Source organism: Cryptotermes secundus, unplaced genomic scaffold (genome assembly GCF_002891405.2).
Source record: "Cryptotermes secundus unplaced genomic scaffold, Csec_1.0 scaffold320, whole genome shotgun sequence".
Lineage (NCBI taxonomy): Eukaryota > Metazoa > Arthropoda > Insecta > Blattodea > Kalotermitidae > Cryptotermes > Cryptotermes secundus.
Window position 1 is genome coordinate 1,638,317 of NW_019731221.1, and position 19,899 is coordinate 1,658,215.

General features: G+C 38.4%; 1 protein-coding gene across 1 annotated transcript in view; it reads left to right on the forward strand.

Annotated features, from left to right (window-relative positions):
• Positions 1-19,899, forward strand: part of LOC111866474 (zinc finger protein rotund) — a 938,200-nt gene that overhangs the window by 198,442 nt on the left and 719,859 nt on the right. The window contains exon 3 of the mRNA XM_033752262.1: positions 5,256-5,309. The gene's annotated coding sequence lies outside the window, so the exon portion shown is untranslated. The remainder of the gene's footprint in view (positions 1-5,255; positions 5,310-19,899) is intronic.

Here is a 19,899-nt window from a genome sequence, read left to right on the forward strand (position 1 = left end):
ATTTATCTCCTCTTGCTCTCACTTTGGAACATAGGGCTGATTCTTCAGTTCCATTGATCATTTTACAGACGGTAGAACTCCTTGGACGGGTGATCAGCTCGTCCCAAGGCGTCTACCTAAACACAGGACAACACGAACACACAATAAACATATATACACACCAAACATCCATGTCTTGAGAGGGATTTGAACACACGATCCCGGTTTTCGAGCGAGCGAAGACGGTACATGCCTTAAACCGCTCGGCTACTGTGACCGGCCCACACTTGTTACAATTTTGATATTATCCTTCGTTCATGACTAGGTTTTTCAAGTGGTAACGTCATCATTATTAGCGTAATTACCATCATTTACGTTCCTCAACTTGTTCCTAATTTCAATTCCATATTTGTCTTCTCGGTCTGCCGAAACCTTTCCATCCTACTGATCTGTAATTCAGTATCTGTTCTGGCAATCGGCCCGGTGCAGTTCTGCCTAAAGGCTGTAAGCACATGTGCGTGTAGGTATTCACTTTCTGGTGTACCAAGTTCATCTGCATTTTCTGTCTTATTTCTTGATTTTGTATTCGGCCTAGTCTGTAAAGGTAAGTACGTCGTCTGGATCCATAAAGATAAAAATTATTCATTCTGAGGAGAAACCTACAAGTATCATAAAATATCTACGTTGCCTTCAGTCCGCAAGCGAACTATACCGACAGAGCGACCGCCGCTTGTCGGCGAAGTTAGTGCCACCTTTAGTGGATAGAGGGTTTCGGTTTTCTAGACCGGAGCCGCTATTTCCTTGAAATAACTCCCAATTTTCCTCAGGAGGCTGAGTGGATCCAGTTCCAGACCCACTACTTCTCAGAAAATCTGGTAAGGCCGGAAATCGAACACGGGATCACTGAACCTGTAGCCAGGAACTCTGATCAATAGACGACAGAAGCGGTCCTACAGGTATCATAATCTCTTGAAATTAGCTGAGGAATTGCGAAGATGGAACGTGAGGACTAATATCGTCCACCTCTAGATTATGAGCCCATTTTTCCTCTTGTATGAAGAATGGATAAAATACTGAATTTAATTTAATAAATATATTGTGACATGTTGCGCAACGGAGAACCCCACCCTACAGCAATAACGTGGCAACTCAGGCCAAAGTCTGTACTTTCTTGTAAACGGTAATCCATAATCAGATAATTGTGATGGAATTGTCTAGGATTAAAAGAAAATTAACCTGTTCCTAATGATAAGTAATCAACTAAATAAAGTAACAGTAACTCAAGTAATTACTTTGTTATCACAGCAATGTTCACTTTTTATGATAACCTGCTTTTCAAAGAACTTAATTTATTCAATACTGAATAGAGTAGGAAAAGAAGGAATGTGGAAACTATTTTTTATTTTTAATAAACTTATTTTATTTATCTGACGCACATTCTAGTGACTGCAGTAATAAGGCTGTAAGCATCTGTATTTCCTCATGTATTCAGTATACGTTCTTCAAAATAATATCACATTTAAACGAGTACAGATTTCCCACGCAGTGGGGAGGGTTAAGAAGGGGAGGAAATTGACTCTTTTAAAAATAATGCTTCCCATAATGGAGACTAAGACAAAGAGAATTCTTACGCGGAGATATAACAATCTATAATGACTGATTATACAGACTGCAGACAAAATAAGCCTTAAACATAATTGAAATGAAAACGAACTTCTGTACCTTGTCACACAGATTCTACGTAATGTGTGTTGTGCATTCTATCGTTTTTTAATCAGTAATTTCAGCCATCTTCGTTCTTGTATTAAGTCTATAACAGAAAAGAAAAGGGCTTTCTATTATAAATACAATTCAGATCCTGTACTTTGTATGCTCACGTCAAGGCTAGAAATGGATGCATTAATGCTCATTTGCCTTTGTTTCATCTGATTGTTTCTCTTCTATTTTTGAGTCTTTACACTAATGAATTACCTTTTGGTTCGGATAATAGGAGTGGGCGGTTTTCGCACTACGAAGAAGACCACACAAGTCTTCCAATCTTTGAATGGTTGTGTTTATACTTGTTTCATTTTATTTCTAAAGTCGCCCATGTATTTATCTTTCCGATGGCAGACTTCAAGTGCAGACGTTAAGTGAATAGCAAACAGTTGCCGATAGGAGAGTAGCAATACTGACATTGTAAGATAAAATGTTGCCTGTTATATAAAATTGCATGGCTTTGCAATATATAAAGAGATCTGTAGCTATTTAGAAAGGCGTTGCATCCAGTGCAGTAATTATGTTGGTGTATTTATTTTTTCCCCATAAGTTTTACAGTGTCTACTACTGTAGTGTTACTCAGCATTTTTACACTGTGGCACATTAATGTATGCGTAATTAAACATCTCATGACTCATCGAATATATATTAACATAAGGAGTCTGGCGTTCTCAGTGGTGAATACTGAGGATTCACTTTCCCCAGATGGGAGGATATGTTGTGTGGTAGATAGGCACAAAGTTAGGGAAAATTTACTGCCACATTATCATGTTAGAAGAAAGATATAGCCTGAAGACGGAGGCAGTCAATTCCTACGAAATATTTTTATCTGTCAGACTACATAACATCTAATCCCAGAAGGTTGTGAAATTAATATATTAATGCAATATTGTGTGTTTATATAAATTATATTTTACTGATTTTCACATTTATAAATATTTATTTCCTTTTTATGTACTTATTATATGTATGATAAAGAACTCTGTTGGTGAAAGAAATCGACCTCGAAATTTTGATGGATTCACAGATTTTCAACCCCCTAACTTAAATTTGGTTTTAGTTTGCCATCGCTTTGCCTTATATCGACGTAAATATATGTACGGATGTGGCCTCACTAAAGCCTGAACTGTTAGATGGGCCTTATTTGTACATAATCTTCAGTTATTTATTGATCATAGATAATCTTGAATATCTCAGTTCCATAATTATGAGTCCTTCAGGTGAGTATAGAAAATGGCGATTTTCTCGGAAACGACTTCAATGATATTATGTAAATTTCAGTAATTTATGAGAAACCTCTCCCTAGATAAATCTGAACGGTTTATATCTTCAGGAAAATAACGGTACAAGCGCCAGAAAACACCGAAATCTGAATGAGTTTCCTCGAAACCTGCTTTTCCGGACAGACTGGTCTCATTGTTGCTCGGTATTCAGAAACCAACAGTAATCTATCTACCAAAAATATATTTCAATTCCAAGGTGACACAGTCAGGGTCAATTATATGTGAGAATATATATGCATTGCTTTTACGCCGAATTTTGTATTATTATACAGTTCGAAGAAAATCGCTTAACAACGTTTTAGTTCCGAGTAAAAGATGATAATTAGAAGGAGAATATTAACATTAAAAATCAATGTGTACATTCTGAAAATTTATTTTTCTTCAGTAAACTCGTTATTGGGCATGCACTGTCTTCGCTTGCTTGGAAACCGGGATCGTGGGTTCGAATCCCACTCAGGGCATGGATGTTTAGTTTGTGTATGTGCGTTTTTCTGTGTTTGTGTACAGGTAGAGGCCTTGCGACGACCTGATCACCCGCCCAAGGTGTCCTATCGAATGTGTAAGATCTAGAAAAACCGAAGTGAACGGAGAAGTTCATGGAGGTAGGCCTAGGCCCACTGGGGCTGTAGTGCTAAGGAAAAAACACGTTATTGAAGCGGTTGAAATTCTCATTAATTTACGCAATAGCTTGGTTCGTTGAGGCACTCTACCAGGAGGTGGAAGGTAGCGGGTTCGATTCCTGATTCGGACATTGGATCTTTTAATTGATCTAATCCATCCAGTCGCACTATGGCCCTGGGGTCGACTGAACCTCTAACAGAAAAGAGTACCAGGAATATTCCTGGGTGTAAAGGGCGGCTGGCGCGTATAGCTGGCAACCTCACCGCCATCTGTGAACCGATTGTCTAGAAAATGTGCAAGCCTCGACGTCTCACAACCCTCTGAGCCTCATCAGCCCCTTACAGTGATAGCTTTACTTTCTTACCTAGTTTAGCAGTGGAACATCTTGGTATGAAAGTAGCTGTCTTCTCAGGTTTTTCAAAGTTATTGAGTTTGATGAAGTGTTTTTAGACACTTTTCTTTTCCGCTGAAATATCAGACGATTTTATTTAAATCTTTAATACTTATATATTGATCTTGTTTCGTAATAATATTAAAAATAATCAGTAGTCTATATTTTGTTTAAAATTCAAATTAGTATTCTAATATCTGAAATGATACCGATATAAAGGTAAAGCTATCCCTGTTACAGGCCGTGAAGATCCATATGGTTGTGAGATCTCGAAGCTCCCACAGATGGCGGTAAGGTTGTCAGCCTTAAGCTACGGCCGCCCTTAATCCCCCAGGAAGATTCCTGGTACTCATTTCTGTTAGAGGCTGAGTCGACCCCAGGGCCATAGTGCTGCTGGAAAGATTAGGTAAATTGAAAAATCCACCTCATCGGGACTCGAAACCTTGACCTTCCGGTTTGTAGCATGGTGCCTCAACCAACTACGCTACCGCACCACAATAGATTTGATGGAGAAGATTCAGTTTTCCCTCTCAGTGCCTATTGCTGTGCATTCCGTTCCACTTCCATATCTACCGGCCCAAAGGGCTTAAGTTTGTTACTGCCACTGCCTAGACGAATGCAGGCGAGTACGCTGGAGGGAAGGAGGTGGAGGGCGTGATCCATAGGACTTCTTTGCGCGGCATCCGTATCCTCTGACGTAACAGTACAGACACGTACACACGTCTCATACAAAATTTTGTAATACTTTTATACGTTCAGTATTACTGGGTTTTTGGACTTTTTCCATCGTCCTAAATTCTAGGTAATAGAGGACATGACGTTTCGGAAAGTGATCTGTTTCCTTCTTCAGGGGAGAAATGAAAACACCTACTCAGTTGGGCCCCTTATAAAGAGCTAATCTCAATCACTTAACCACTTTCTATCTCTTTCTAAGGGGCCAACTGAGTAGGTGTCTTCCTTTCTCACTTCAAGACGGAAACAGATCCAGTTTCCGAAACGTGGTGTCCTCTATTACCTAGAATTCCGGACGGTGGAAAAAGTTAAAAAAAAAAAAACAGCAATTCTGTGTGTCATCCACCATCGTCAGAAGACTTTAGAATGTACATTTATACGTCGTTAGAACAACAAATTTCTTACATTTTATTGTAGATATTGGTTACAGAGAAAAGAAAATGTACATTTTGTGTAATAGCTCTTAATATGAATATGTATTGGTTTTCCAGAATCGTGCTGCAGAACACTGAGTGTGGCAACCATCAGGCAACACAACAATAAATGTAAGTAACGAGTTTTATATCACAATCCATATCAAGAATGATAATTACTTTCTAATAATATTTTGGTTTTATTAAAGAACAGACAGCATACCAAAGATGCTTTGGATAAGAGTTAATAAATCAGTTACTGAAGGTGGTGGCATGCAATTTGATTTGCGTGGATGGAGACACATTGTATACGCATAGAGTATTTTTTTATTGCTAGAGGACTGGGACTAAGTCTCTTTTACTGTGGCCACTTCTGGCCCATTGTACCAGCCCCAGATGATAGGTGAGGGTGATTGTGGAGCAATTGGTGGAATGAAGATTGGCAGGGGAAACCGAAGTACTCGGAGAAAACCTGCCCCAGCGCCACTTTGTCCACCACAAATCTCACTTGACCAGAACCGGGATCAAACCCGGGCCGTCGCGGTGGGAAGCCAGATACTAACCGCTTGAGCTATGGCGCGGCCCATAAGCATACAGTAACTGTAAACATACAATAATTCGAAATATAAGTACCTAAGGATTATAAATTTATCTAATTATTTTAATTTGATGTCATTAAACTGAAGCCTAGAATTGTGGAGGTGGAGGACATATGCTACTTTGCTGATAAGAAACTTAAAAGATAATTCTTAACAACTTCGAGATTTGCACCGTCTTTATCTTCAAATTTGATCCAAATTATTGCGTAGGATTGCGTTACATAAAAGAGTATATGTTTCTTACTTTATTTGGTTGTCTGTTTCTTTGAAATAAATAACTAAAAAAGTAATTAAACGGATAAGTGAAAAAGTAGAATATATTTACTTAAAATAAATATGAAAAAAATTTAAGAAGTACATAAATGCAGATTTGGATTATCACTAAAAGTAAAAGTAAAGCTGTCCCCGTGCTTAACTAATTAAGCACTAGGCCATGAAGGTGTAAGGAGTAGTGGATGTATAGATCCACGTTTTCTTGATCTCGGTACCAAGTTGGAGGTGAGTGGTCAGCTGCCCGCCCTTACTGCTTTACCACAGGGGAAAAAGCCCCCCTTATCCATTTGATAGGGGGCTGGCTGGGCGCCAGAGCCGGTCTGGATGACGTGGAGAAGAGAAAATTTTTGACCCTATCAGAACTCGAACCGCGATCCCTTGGTCGTCTAGTCAGTAGTCAGTCGCTATACCGACTAGGCTATCCCGGCTCCTTGCGGGTTATCAGTAGGGTTGATAAATGTAAAAGACCACATCAGAAATTCTGGTGTAAGTCAGTGGCCTGTAATTGTAAGACTGAAGCTGTTTATTGTGGAATTAATGCAACTGGCTGAAGAGAAGGCTAAGTGACAGTCATATTTGAAAATGGTGACGAAAATTCCATGAAAGTTGAGTAGCCGTATTTTAATGCTGGTGTTAATTTATTCGCAGGATCTTAATTTGGAATTTAACTTATTTGTCCAGTAATGGGAATGAACCTTGTCCTTCAAATGTAGTCCAGATCACTGCCATATTCACATTTTTCTGAGAGTATAAAGGGTCCCGTTATTTTGGGTTAACTTACAATTCCTTCTTGTAGGATTTCCCCTATTTCCTGCAACCCATTTCTCCAACATCCCCATGCCTTATATAAATCTACCACTCTGCATCCACACCCTTTCACACAATCGTTGTCACATAATAGGGCGCTTTATTACACCCTAGGGGGTTGAAATAGTAATAATAATATTCTTGTACTGACTTAGTTTGCATTACGTAAGAAAGGGGCTACTGAGTGGTTGTTATTGCTGCATTATGAACGAATGTCAGCAAATTTGCTTCCTTGTTTTGCTATTTTCGTGAGATATGTTTCCTTAGCGCAGCACGAAGCCAGTGTCTTGTGATAAGCTTGTAGTATCTTAACGTATCTCTGTCCTGCACAGTCCTGCATCCCGAAATACATACTAGTGAATGTCTTTAGGGTTCCAAAGGATTCATGTCTCTCCTTAATAATAACAATTATCATAAACTTCTTCTCCTTCTCCTTCATTATACTTATATTATAATCATCTTTCTTTTACTTTATCACGAGAATCATAAAATTACCACTTCATTGCTATAATCTGTTTCATGTTTGTACTTGTCTCTATCATTATCATTTCACACTCTTCTTCTGTAGGTTTGTCATCTTTTTCATTCTGGTCCATAGTCTCTTTGAATTTCTCTTCATCCCTGATTTTAAGTCTGACTGAGTCTTCAGTGTTCTGTGATCAACTATCCTCTGTACAAATTCATTTTTTGTACGACGAACGTAACACCACCCGTTGAGATCAACAGTAAGCTGAAAATATTATTACAGAAATCCTGTTTGTTATAGGTTATCTGATTCCAGAAGGAGCTGTTTCTTATAACAAGAAATGCAAGTAAAAGCAAGAGAGGTTTATTTTCAAAGAAACACCAACGTTAAAATGCTGTTATAATAATCAGCTATGGGATTTAGACGAATATAGGCTACAAAATCTTTGCTATTATAAGAATTTTGTAGATATATCGACACTAATTAATGAAATATGATGTAGGAGTAAGTCTGTGATTGAATATAAAGATTATATTAATGCAGTTGTATGCTGATATCAGTTAAGAATTCTTAACAACCTTCAAGGACAGTATGAAATAAGTGTAGACAGGCCTTCTGCGAAGAAATATTTTACAGTGAATTTTAAACTCACGTCTCATTTATTCTTGTGCTGGACTTGGGATTCTCACAGCCGTGGCTTTGATGAGTTTTGTGTTCTGGGATACAACCCCAGGTAGTCCTATGAAAGTGGACAGACGTTTTGGAGGAATATGTCGTCCTCTTCTACTTGCTTCTTGTTTCATGCTTGTTTCTTGCATGGGCGAATCTTCGACCTGAAGATGAAGGCAGTATATTCCTCCGAAAAATCAGTTGACTTTCACCGGACTACACTTCCATATACGTATTACAGAAGACAGAACTTTTATTGTATTCCAATTTGTTTCCATGAAGACAAATGTTCTTAGCTACTAGTATCAGATTTGTCACGATGCCATTTCACTCACAAACAGTAATAATGACCTAAGTGTTTGCTTCATTCAAAATGATATTTTCGCAATACTGCTTATTTCATATTTAATGAAGGCATAAAGCTGTTAGGTCATATTCGCTCCATAACCTTCTGATTGTTCTCCCCGGTTTGTCTATATATGCTATAATTTACTTTACTCAAGTCCAGGTTTGAATATGCCTCGGCTGTTTGGAATTCTATCACGTCTACCGGTGCCATCAAGCTTGAGCGAATCCAACAGAAGTTTTCTTCTGTGTGTTTTTGTCGATTTTACCCTCATGTTCCTTATAGTTATACTTTTGTTTTAGAGAAATTAAGCATGCATTTTTTATGTAAGTGGAGACATCACCTTGATGCACATATTTTTTTGTTCAGGTCTGTCGAGGTCTTAAATCCTGCACTTTTCACTTCTAAAATGTTAGTCTTAGTGTTCCTACTCGTTTTTCTTAGGGACTTCTCAGTGTTTAGTGTTTGCCCCTCTAATAAACACTGTTCTTCTGCTCGGTACGTTTATTTTGCCAACTTGATGGGTAAAAATCTCAACATATTTGCAAATCGGAGCGGTGTCTGTCAATCATTTTTAATAATCTTCTATCTAAAATAAATCTTTTAGCTGATTTAGCTGTATTTCTGATACTCTTGTGTTATGTGGCTTTTAGTTATTGTGATCTTTGTGTATTTATCTTCATCTTTATTTTGTTTGTTCACTTCTGCATTAATATATTTTCTTCCGATGGACTTCCATTATTATCATTACTTTCTCATTTGACATTATAATATATGTATATGTTTTATCATTGTAAATGCATATATTTTAATTTATCACCACTAGCAAATTATTATTTTTATTATCGTCATTACTTAGATTTTTATTATTATTATTTTATTATCTTTATTACTCAGACTATACACAGTCGGTAGGAATCTTTGGACAGGGGATAAGCCCGACGCAAGGCCGCTACCTACACACAGGACAACACAAACACAGAATAAACGCACACAGACATCCGTGACTTGAGTGGGATTAAAACACACGATCCCAGTGTTCGAGAGAGAGAAGACAGTTTAGGCCTTAGATCGCGCTGCCACTCTGATCCAAAAGTTGTTGCTACGGAAACCCAAAAGTTCCTAGCTTTCATCCAATCATTGCATTTAAACTTAATATAAATAGCGGATGTTCGTATATAATAATCCGAAAATGGCGTGTAAGGGGCCGTCTGTAATGGCATTGCTATTATGCGGTAGGGACTGAATGGAAGAAGAAAAGTGTTTCAAATTCCTTTCTTCTAATTAATTATTTATATTTTCAGACGTCGAAATAACGTTAGTTAGGGAGAAGTCATGGACGCGATAGATTTTAACATATTTTATATATTTTATTTTTTTGAACTAACCAATTTGTAATGATATAAATATTACCACTTCTGATAATGTCATACATCATAATGGCGGTAACTTCTACAACCCTCTGTCTTTAAGGTATGTAACAGCGACGAAGCGACCAGCAAGAATGATTGAATGTCAGCTACTTTATTAATTGCTGCAGCCTTTTCGTTAAGCCTAGCGTCCCTTCTCGTGTAATCTGCATTTCCACTGTGTTAGAGAACATAATACTTGGAGAAATCACTGTTTAATGTTATCTTGTAACGTTTTGTTATTTCCCTCCTCTGCTCTGGCCCGTCTCCGGTTGGCATTTACTCTCCAACGAAGTAACACAAGAGTGACGTAAGTCCCCTTCATTCCAATTAATTTTACGTCCGTATCGTCAGTCAAGATTATTTAGACGTTAAGTGTGGTAAAATGTGTATAAATTACACGATTTCATAGAACATTAATAACTGAATTGGATTCATTATCTTCCCTTAACCTGATATTAAGCTGGATAAGAAATTCACTGCCTTTTGCAACCCGAATTTCATTAGAGTCTACATGACTGAACCATACCCTGATCCAGTTTAATCCAAATAACGTCTTCACACCATACTTTTCTAAGGTCAGTTTTAATATTCTTCCATTTACCCTCTTCTGTCTCCTAAGTTTTCGATTTTCCTGGACGTTCAAATAGAAGTTTTGTATGAATTTCATCCTTCTACGTGTCTTACTTGTCCTGCCCATTTATATATTATTTTATTGGATAATTTTAGCAATAGTTCATGATGATTACAGGTTGTAAATTTTTTATTTTTAATGTATAAAATCTGTTATATAACTGAACATTTATCAAGCTTTAAACAGACGCAAGTAGAACATACTATTCAGCGTCATTACTGAAATGTCCGTTGAAAAACAGCGAGGAAATTTAACACTTTCCATCTCGAGCTACGGTTCTCACAGGTAACAATTCAGTTGATGCACTTCTTCGCGTTATAGCCCTTGAGAAACACTTGGAAATCTTAACTCAACTAAATATGCTCGATATGTTAAGTATATTCGACAAAATCAAGACTGCAGTACCGACTAAAGCATAGGAAATTTCCATTGCTCTTTGTTGCTCCCGTCTTATAGTCCTCTTCTTGAATGCTGTTAAGGATTCAGATTCCTGAATAACATTAACAGGCAATCACAAAATTATCCGATTTTTATATATAGCTTAGCGTAAATCCTCTTGAAATTTCAACTGGTAATTATTATTACAATTATTGTATTTCTGGACATTATCCATCGCCCTCTTTTTATTTAGAACACACAAGGTTTCGGATACCGGTTGCTCTCACCGTTTTTAGGTGGAATCTTCCCCAGCTGGGCCCTATCGATGTAACTAGTCCCTGTCTCTGGACACCAGCACCAGCACAATATAGAATATATAAACCCAACACGGCATAAACTATCTGCGAGCGTTAAGAGAAACTTTAAAAATCATTAAAATAACTCCACATACATGAGGCCTTACACTTATGTCCATGCACTGTTTCACGGCTATCGTTCAAATCAGAGCGCTGTCAGAATAATAGTCCACTGAAAAGAAAATCTTATGTATGGTACCAACATAAAAATACTAATTTTCGAACATAATCTACACTGGAAGGATTTGTGTAATTTTGTGACTTCTGCTGCAGTAATGGGAGTCCAGATTGGACAGATATACAACCTGGGTTGACTGATCGGATATTCTATTAGATACATGTGAACGGATTTCTCTATTTCCTGCAGGTGATGCACTGTTAAATCTGCAAGACCTCCCATTCTTTCCAATATATTTTGTGACTTTCTTCGTATGCATATTGTTCTATTCGGATATTACTCTGGTTTTAACAGTAATAGCCGTAAAATAGTGGAATGATATAGATGATAGAGCTCATGTATCTGGAGTTATTTTAATATATTTCTTAACTCTCAGAGGTAGTATATGTTGTTATTAGTTTATATACCTTATTTGTGTTGGTGCTGATGCCCGCAGATAGGTACTACCCCTATCAGATGGGCCTGAGTTGGCTTGTCTCTGGTGACGGAGACACAATCCAGGCTCTGAAATGTTTTGCAATAGAAAGACAGGACGATCATTAAAGTTCAAAAACAAAATAATTGTTTCAAGATCATTCTTACATTCAGTTTAACAACTTATGAACTCCGTACATGAAACAGCATCGTTACCTAGAAATTCATGTATATATTAAAGTCCTTCTGAAGGAGACCACGATTGTTTCACTGATTCATTACGAAGCATAAATATGAAGTGATCCAAGGTCTGCTTGAAAAATCAAAATTAGCCCAACGTGCATAAGAAAACCAGAAATACATTGGAAAGAAACGAAGAGCTTGGAACGAAACACTGCCTATAGGATGTAAAGGAATCTGCCCACATGTATCTGGTAGATCATCCAGTCAGTCAACCCAGCCTTGAACATCAGTCACAATTTGGCCAAATGTAATAGTCTGTGGTTCTGTGAATTGACTATCAGAGGAGGTTACAAAATAATCACAGATTTTATAAATTTCATCAATAACTACCATTCTGACGTTCACACTCCAAACTCTGCTATTTCCACATACAATTTGTAATCTTCCCTTGTATTGGAGCAGTGTCTTTAGATCTTCAAACTTGCCTGGGACACACTGCGTTTTTCCTGTCTGATATAGTTAGCGTTGTTAGGAGCTGTGATACTGCAGGTACAACTCTCAGCTTCACCTGGGACGCAGTCCATTTTCTGCAGTACTCCTAAACGAAGCATATGTAAGAATATGTGGGTTTTAGATGTAACAATGGAACTGAAATTTGCCGCAATTCAGATATGTTGTTTCATGACAAGCACTCTTTCATAATCAAGGATAATATTAAAAATAATGTTAAAAAAGTTACATTCAGATTCTTGGGAACAAGCTCAAAGTCGACCAAATTCCGGAAATTTGTGTTCATCCGGGTTTTCATTTATTTACTTTAATACAGTTCACTTAACGACGATATCAGTAGCACATCGCGTTTAGCGTCGAATTACTAGATGGTGAAAATAATGCAGAAACTGCATGAAAGGAAAAGTTCCTCATCTAATTTAAGGTAATTTCTGGGATTTTGATAGATCTAGAAACCCTCAGTCAGGATAGCTGATGTCCAGACCTAGTACTAGCCATATCCTGAGTACAGGTCAGAGACATGATCGGTAAGGCCAGCCTGCCCGATTTCAGCACTACTGAAACCTTGGGATTTACTGCAAGAATTGAAGATTAATTGGCAGAATTTACTTTCCAGGAGTTTTTTCTTCTGTTTGTAGGTTATTTGGGCCTACATGAAAAGTTACTATTTATTTTTCTTAATTTTGTGTATGTTTCAGGAGTAGTTAGTTAATTGACTTAGAATGGAATATATTTTTTAGGAATAGTTTCTTTTTTTCTAGATAAATATTTTTATTTCTTTGTACTGAATTTCTTTAAATTTATTTATTCGACTGTTAAAAAAGAACATTGCCTAATTTTCTTCCTAGTGTGTTTTAATACAAAAAATCTATACGACTGCACCCAATAGGTTTCCTTAAGCTGTGAAGCTTATGACTTATGTTCAGAAGGTACCTGGTTCGAGTCTTTGCCGGAACGCAGGCTGATCTTTTCGGTCCTTCCAGGCAAATGGTTTTAAAGAAACTTTAATTAGTCCACAAGTACTTTCTTCGACATTTCTTCTAATTGCATATTCATTATCCATCTTATCATTGGACGTTGCATATTTTGAGCTACTAACAGCGTGTTAAAATAAACGACAACTCGCTGATTCATAAAGCTTCTCTTGTGCGACGTCTTTATTAGTTCTGTAAGTGAACCTTAGGCCGTTTTCAACATCAAGGAATCAGTTCGTAAGTACAGAAGTACATAAGGTAAAACAGGGTTAACAGAGGTGCCTTTACGCCTCACACTGCCAAACAATGGAATAACTAAGTGCCAACTGTCACGGCATCTAATGATAAGGGGCCACAGAATTGTCCTTTGTGTTGTAGCAAAGGATTGGTGTAACGGCTGCACAAATACTCAGTAGTGGTTAGACTCGGAATCTGGCATTGGCCGCTTTGTGTGTGGACAGACGGCATACAGAAAGAAGCAAAGCTTCTGTAAAACTGATTATCACTTTTAAGACACAAATTAGTGAAAATTTTAAAGTGTTATATTTGGCATGTCCTCTTATGCCTAACCACCTAAATCTCGGATGGGACACCATCTAGCCTAAGGGAGTTTTTCATGGTTTCCCTCAATCCATCCAAGCAAGTTCCAGGATATCACCTTGTTGAAAACATTTACAAATTATGAAGAAAGCAGACTGCTTGTACGGGTCCTCACGGTCTCTTCGCTTGCGGATTTCTTATTTTTTCTTCTACCCTGAAGATGGAGGCGATACGTTCCTCCGAAACGTCGGTTAACACCACATCTAAACGGTGCCACATCACAGAAGACTGCTTTCTTCATAGTCACCGCCGTGAAAACATCAAATCTTACATTTACAAATTAAGTTGACAATTGAAGAACGGTAATTATTGTGTTGTATACAGGCAGCTTAATGTTGGGAATTTAACGAGTCTACAGTACTGGGCATGTACAAGTATCGTGGATGAGGAAACAAAAATACATGGAGAATTTTGAAGAACGAAGATTTTGGAAAGTGATCAGATTGATCACTCGTTCAGTGGTTGAGATTTGCCCATTCCAACCGATTCGACTCTGTGGATACATTCCCACATTTCATCTGACAGAGGAAACAGATACCATTCTCGAAACTTTGTGTTCTACTCGGAATACGAGACGACGTATAAATCCAGAACACCAAAATCTCTTCCAATGAACCCTAATTCACTTATAGGTCTGAGGTTTTGATAAATGTCACTTAAGCCCAGTCTATATACTGATCTGTTTCCGTGCTGGACGATCGAGGCATCGGAACTAGATCCCTACGAAGAACAGGAAATGTTTCCCTCTCCATAGCCATCAGAAGGGCTCTGGGGCCCATCCAGAAGATTATTTTTCCGAGGAAAATGAGGCAGGGGCGTGAAGCTAATCAATCACTTCCATTTAGTGCCAAAATTAAGAATTATGTAGCTAAAACTTCACCATCCGTATGCCTTGAGGGCCTAATTCTTTGTTAAATAAACACAAGCGAAACTTATCTTTCGTCTCTAACTGTACCTATCCTCCGAACTCAGTACCTCTTCGTCTTAGCTAAAGAAGAATATAACCAATTGTATGGACCAGGATTTGAGCATTTGGTAGTAAATCTGCTTGCCAAGAGAAGAGCGTATTCTCGAAACCTGTCGTTTTAACCTCTCTTGGACCTGTGGTTGTGACGGCAGAGAAGTTCGCACTTACTCCTTACATTTAGGGCCGGATTTAAGGGGAAGCGACAGGACCTTCGCCCCGGATCCTCCACAAAAACACAAATAAAATCCACAGATTTTATTGAGACTTTTGCTCCTTTATAATTACGAAAATTATATTGTTTTTATTTATTGTAAGAAGTAAGAACAAAAAGATTCATAAAATAAATTAGATTTTACTGGTAGAAGCCTCTACACTTCGATTCACCGTAACTGAAAATCCGGACATGCTTGCATCTGCAACAGAATCAGAAATTTCACAAATAATTTTGCTGTGTACTACACATTTATTTATAATCTGCATTTAATTCTGAGTATTACAAAGTGATAGGCATTCTATGAGAAAGTTTATTATATTTTATGAAATATTTTAAGCATTAAAACCCATAGTCTCGTCTATGCACATAAATGTATTTTCTTATTAACCTCGTAACAAAGTTCATCATTGTTTCTAATTATTATTATCATATATTTAATTAATTAATTATTTTAGTTATTTCTGATTACCAGTTGTACTATGAATTCTTTCAGGTTATGGTTTCGTAACAAGCTTAACATTTAGCTTCGTTGACATTTATACTCGTATATCGTTTTCCTACCTGACTTTGCAATTAATAACATGTATCATTCCAATAGTGTAACAAATAAACCATTTATTCACTGTATCTAGATTAGTTCAGGCGGAATGCAACATAAAATCAGGAAGTTTTAATTATGGGAAGTATTATTCGAAATATTTGCAAGTTTAGATTGCAGAGATTAAGTGAAATTATGTCAGGCTACTTTGTTCCAAGAATAGAATGTAATATAGGCTTACTTTTAGAACAACTCTTGCACTGTTAACACTCACCTTAAGATGCAATACGGGACACTGAACTTCCAACTGACTGACAGGAAAGGAAATTTTGTGGTGCTATGGCCACATACGTGTATGTATGTATGTATATAGAATGGGACAGGTAACCGAAAGAATTCTGGTGAATGGAGAGGAACGCGATATTAACGAGGGAATAGAAACTCAAAAGTAAATAACCTGAGAAGAAAAATATACGAATTACTGACACTAGGCTTTGTAGGAGTGTTATTGTTATTATTGGGGGCACGTGGTAACGCAGTTGGTTGAGGCGCTATGCTACAAGCCGGAAGGTGACTTTATCAATTTGCCTAACCTTCCAGCCGCACTATGACCCTGGGGATCGACTCAGCCTCTAACAGAATTGAGTACCAGGAATCTTCCTGGAGGGTAAAGGGCGGCAGGCGCTTAAGGGTGACAACTTCAGCGCCATCTGTGAGCCGATTGTATAGAAAAAGTGGAAGCCTCGACCTCTCACACAACTATGGGCCTCCACAGTCTGTTACAGGGATAGCTTTACCTTACCTTATACAAAAAAAAAATAAATAAAAACTCCGTGATTTTAGTCTGCAAGCGAACTATACCGGCCGAGCGCCTGCCGCTTGTCGGCTAAGTTTATTGCCAAAGTTTTGCGGATAGGGGGTGTCGCGTGGTCAGCTCAACGAATCCCCCCGGCCGTTAATTTCGGTTTTCTACACAGGAGCCGCTAGTTCCTTGAAATAGCTCCTCAATTATCATCACGAGGCTGAGTGGACCCCGTTCCAGACCCACTACTTCTCAGAAAAATTCTGGTAGCGATGGGAATCGAACCCGGACCTCTGGATGTGTAGCCTGGAACGCTGACCACTAGACCACAGAGGCGATCACCTTACCTTATCGTTATTGGGCCGCGCCATAGCTCAAGCGGTTAGTCGCTGGTTTCCCACCGCGGCGGCCCGGGTTCGATCCAAGGGTCTGGTTAAGTGGGATTTGTGGTGGACAAAGTGGCGCTGGGGCAGGTTTTCTCCGAGTGCTCCACAATCACCCTCACCTATCAACTGGGGCTGGTACAATAGGCCAGAAGTGGCCGCAGTACAAGGGACTTACTCCCACCTCACTAGCAATAAAAATACCTTATAATTATTATTATTATTATTATTATTAGTAGTAGTAGTAGTAGTNCCAGACCCACTACTTCTCAGAAAAATTCTGGTAGCGATGGGAATCGAACCCGGACCTCTGGATGTGTAGCCTGGAACGCTGACCACTAGACCACAGAGGCGATCACCTTACCTTATCGTTATTGGGCCGCGCCATAGCTCAAGCGGTTAGTCGCTGGTTTCCCACCGCGGCGGCCCGGGTTCGATCCAAGGGTCTGGTTAAGTGGGATTTGTGGTGGACAAAGTGGCGCTGGGGCAGGTTTTCTCCGAGTGCTCCACAATCACCCTCACCTATCAACTGGGGCTGGTACAATAGGCCAGAAGTGGCCGCAGTACAAGGGACTTACTCCCACCTCACTAGCAATAAAAATACCTTATTATTATTATTATTATTATTATTATTAGTAGTAGTAGTAGTAGTAGTAGTAGTAGTAGTAGTAGTAGTAGTATGAGGAGATGTAATTTGAGGAATGCTTGTTGTTATTCTGTTCGGAAGAAACATGGGTACATCTTGCGGGTCCAGACACTATGCAGCCCCTTCAGCTTTCCTCGCCTGTCTCTTTCATCGTTGCTAATGTTCCGGATAAAGCAAATTCCGCAGCAATATAGGTACGGAGCGATAAGTAAATGCGCGGAAGAGGAAAAATTGTACGTCGCCTTTCTTGACATTAATTCTCCTTCCTTTGTTTTACTCCGATATAATGCGATTTTTATAAAGAAGATTAAACACAAGTTGCGTTTAATGCAGCACAGTGGTCAGTTACTGTCCCTGAATTTTCATTTTTCTTGCATGGATTAGCTCAAATATTCATACTTCCGCACCTTGATTATTTCTTTCTCTGCTTTCGAAAACTATTAGTGGAACATTCATGTTTGTCCGTTTGCCTCTACACTGATCCGAACACAGATATCCACGTTACAGGCAGTAGGCTAATTAGTCGTTTCGGTTCAAGTCTATTCCGATATTACGAAGACTTCTCAATATTTTTATTATCTAGCTTTTAATCAACAATAGGAGCACGGCGACTGTTTGAACTTATTAAGTGAAAGGAAATCTCTGTCATAAAATTTTAATTTTACGGTCATCTGGAATACGACATCATGAAATATGTAAGACAGAAAGCAATAATTCGGAGGAAATTGTTGTCTCCATCTTCTTCTGCTCTGAAGCAGGAGGAAGCATATTCCTCCGAAATCTGGGTACCCACGTGCATGATTATACATCCTAGAATACGGACTCGTAATATTCTTACATTTTTTACCCCCTTGGCACTACAGCCCCAGTGGGCCTAGGCCTACCTCCATGAAATTCTCCGTTTCACTTCGGTTTTTCTAGATCTTACACATTCGGTAGGACTCCTTGGGCGGGTGATCAGCTCGTCGTAAGGCCTCTACCTGTACACAAACACAGAAAAACCCACACAAACATCCATGCCCTGAGTGGGATTCGAACCCACGATGCCGGCTTCCGAGCGAGCGAAGACAGTGCATGCCTTAGACCACTCGGCTACCGTGACCGGCAATATTCTTACATTACCTTTCTTTAATTAGAAGCCGAACTGTTTTCTAGCAACCGAAAAACTGGAAGGGCTTCTGATACATTCACGCTTCAAATCTTATGCGCAGGGAATTAAGAGTGCAGATAAAAATCTGATGATCATACGCCTGATGATGGTCTTATATTGCAGTAAGATATTTTAAAACATTATCACGTGTAGGGGGTTTGCGTGACTAATAATAATGTGTTCTGGATTTGATGATTGGATTTATTGGCACTTCTTCGCAAATAAAACCAGTTACAAGAGCTCACAATTAATGACTCTCTACGACTCGCTCCGTTCTTTACTGAACCATTAACGTCTTCTCTTCCACTCCTGACGAATGACGAATCACTGCTCACACTGAACTGCTTTGAACGACGTTTGTCTCACGAATGTTCTGAACAGTCTGTACGGCTCCTTATATAGTCTAGCTCGTATCCATGGAAGTCCATGTAAATGATTCGTTGTCACGAGAATGTGCTTACCGAAACGTTGGCTACTAAGTAACTCAGGGTCTACTGTTGATTGTGTTACCTTGGGATTGTATTTACAGAACCGTTGCCTAGTATATGGTCATATTCCGTCACAATATCGGATAAGAAACATAGATTAAATTATGTTTAACCAGTAAACTACGAAGTGTCAATATTATATTACACATACACGTACACACATATACTTCCTTCTAATATAACTATTATATATATATATATTTGAAGGAAATGAAACTGTTATGGGGGTAGTCTTCTTTTTTAAAAAGCAAAAGAATAGCCAGGCTAACATGTCCGTACGAAAATGCTACGTGTAATGACTGGAGACATTTTTGTTTGTATCAGAAGATGTAAAAATTGTATATGGTGAGTAGCGATAAGCACACACAATAACAAGACTTGGAACATAACCCAAGAAACCATGGAATGCAGGAAAAAAGAAGATATAAATTAGAAAAAGGGTGAGTTTTGAATAGCTTCAAAAAATTCAACAAAAATTTGAACTAATTTTCAGCGACGTTTAGAACAATTAACTATAAAAAGCAATACATTGCAGCAATTGCTTAAAAGTATTTATCTACCTGATGGTGACCTTATAAGGTTGAACATGTCGTAGAAGCAACATTTGTAAAAAAAATAACAGAGACAATTTAGCAGTACGACAAGAAGTTGCACTTTCAAGAATGTCATACCAAATTACATGAAGGCGTGTCTGTATGGAAAGTTCAATTTAAACCCACAACAATTGGGAACCTGGGG